Here is a 2,749-nt window from a genome sequence, read left to right as displayed (position 1 = left end):
TTTTGGTATGGATATTGTTGAAGTTTTGAACGAGCATCACTATTGCTCTGCGGCATCGTTTGCAACTTTTAAATTCCTTATGAGTGATTTTAATTTATTCAGCCTCATTGCGAAAATTAGGCTAAATTGTTCGACTCTACAACCAGGGTTGCCACTAGGAAACATTTTTTCCGCCCAAAGTTCCGACCAAAACCAATGACAATCGCCCAAATGAAGAATACAAGCTTCTTTTTTAATTAATTTGAAAATAAACCATTTAAAAGTCTTGTTTGTAAATATTGACTGTTCATAATCTTTTCTTCTTCTTCTTATTTAGCACTACAACCGTTTGTCGGTTTGGGCCGAAAACAAAAAACTTCGCCAGTTGCCTCTCTCATTTGCAGATTTGCGCCAGTTGTTCATCCCAATTGCGGACAGGTCCTTCTGCACTTGGTCCTTTCACTGTGTTCGTGGGCGCCCTTGCTTTCGTTGGCACCCATGGGTGCGGAGTAGAAGGATTTCTTCACCGGAGCGTCGTTATCCATGCGTACAACATATCCAAGCCAGCGCAATTGTTGTATTTTTATGCGTTTAACTATGTCCATGTCGTTAAAAAGCTCGTACAGTTCGTTATTCCATCTTCTTCGGTACTCGTCGCCCACGCGAACGGGGCCATAGATCTTGCGAAGAATAATTCTCTCGAAAGCCCCCAAAGCCTTCTCATCTTTGTTAGACATCGTCCATGTTTCTGCGCCATATAAGAGGACGGGCATGATGAGAGATCTGTAAAGCGTGATTTTTGTTCGTTGAGAGAGGACTCTGCTTTTCAATTGCCTACCGAGCTCAAAGTAGCACCTGTTGGCAAGAGTTATTCTTCGCTTTGTCCCCAGACTGACATTATTGGTGGTGTTTGTGCTGGATCCTAAGTAAGCAAAGTCATTCACTACTTCGAAGTTATGAATGCCAACAGTGACGTGTGTCACAATAAGCGAAGACTTTTCATGTATTGTCAGGAGATACTTTGTCCCTTCCCTTTGTTTCAGACCTACGATATCGATATCATCTGCATACGCCAGCAGCATCGTTCTTTTGCTATATATGGTGCCCTTGCGATTTAGATTGGCAGCTCTTATTACGCTTTCCAGCATCAGATTGAAAAAGTCGCAAGAATCGCCTTGTCTAAAACCTCGTTTGGTCTCAAACGGCGCGGAGAGGTCCTTCTAAATTTGGACGGAGCTGTAAGTTGTGCTCAACGTAACTCTACATAGCCGGGGATCCCAAATTTAGACATGACATTGTACAGGCAGCTTCTCTTCGTGCTATGAAAAGTAGCTTTAAAATCAACAAAAAGATGGTGTGTGTCGATTTGCATATCGAGTGTCTTTTCCAGAATTTGTGCTGTGAAAATCTGGTCAACGTTGGACTTACCAGGTCTGAAGCCACACACCATAAGGTCCAATCATTTGGTTCGTAAAGGGCTTCAGTCTTTCACACAGTATAGTCGACAGGACCTTGTATGCAATATTAAGAAGTCTTATTCCGCGATAATTGGCGCAAACGGCGGGATCTCCCTTCTTTTGGATTGGGCAAAGTACACTAAGTTCCAATCTTCGGGCATATATTCATCAGACCGAATTCTGCTTAATAGCTGGTACATGCGCCCGACCAGTTCTTCGCCGCCGGCTTTGAACAGCTCAGCCGGAATACCGTCGGCCCCAGGGGCCTTGTTGTTTTTAAGCCGCCAATTCACCTCGTTTTGGTCAAGTGGAGGAACGTGAGCTTGGTCCCTAATCATTGGTTCGGGTTCTTCCTCTTCAAACGCGCCACCTGTGTTGCCAATCAGAAGCGTTGAGAAGTGTTCCCTCCATATCTCAAGTGTACTCTGGACATCTGTTACCAAATTTCCATCTTCATCTCTACAGGAACCGGCCCCGGTCTTGAAACCATTTGATTGCTGCCTTATTTTCTGATAGAATTTTCGAGCTGCATTCCTGTCTGCCAGCATCTCAAGCTCTTCGCATTCACGTTTTTCTGCCTCGCGTTTCTTTCTTTTGAATATACGTCTCTCCTCCCTCCTCATCTCCCGGTATCGTTCAACTGTCGCTCGCGTAGCTATGGGCTGTAGGGTAGGTTTTGGATGCTGCGTATTTCTCTGTTTTAGCCGCGCGGCGCTCTTCGTCATACCAGTTGTTCCTGCGCGGGCGATAGTATCCCACTGCCTCTTCCTCAGCGGCGCGGAGTGATTGGGAGATGGATTCCCATTGCTCATTTATATCCGGTCGTTGAAGAGTTTCTTGTTTAAGCAGGATTGAGAGTCGATTGCGAAATTTCTCGGCTGTCTGCTGTGAATGCACCTTCTAGATGTCGAACTTTCGCCGCGTTGCGTGATGGACTTTCTTCATTGTACAGAGGCGCATGTGGACCTTGGCTGCAACAAGGTAGGGATCCGAGTCGATGTTGGCTCCTCGGATAGAACGTACATCAAGAACGCTCGAAGCGTATCTTCCGTCTATCATAACATGATCTATTTGGTTCTTCGTTCTTTGATCAGGGGACACCCAAGTGGCTTTATGGATGTTTCGATGATGGGGTCTGGTACTACTAACTACCATGTTCCGTGCCGCGACAAAGTCGATCAGCCTCTCTCCGTTGTCGGAGGTGTTGTCATGGAGGCTGAATTTTCCGACTGTTGGACCAAAAATGCCTTCCTTGCCCACCCTGGCGTTAAAGTCGCCCAGCATGATTTTAACATCGTGGCGGGAGCAGCGCT

This window comes from Rhagoletis zephyria, unplaced genomic scaffold (assembly GCF_001687245.7).
Source record: "Rhagoletis zephyria isolate East Lansing unplaced genomic scaffold, Rhagoletis_zephyria_1.1 Rzeph_scaffold_01581, whole genome shotgun sequence".
In the NCBI taxonomy this organism is placed as follows: domain Eukaryota; kingdom Metazoa; phylum Arthropoda; class Insecta; order Diptera; family Tephritidae; genus Rhagoletis; species Rhagoletis zephyria.
This window is presented reverse-complemented; position numbering follows the sequence as displayed.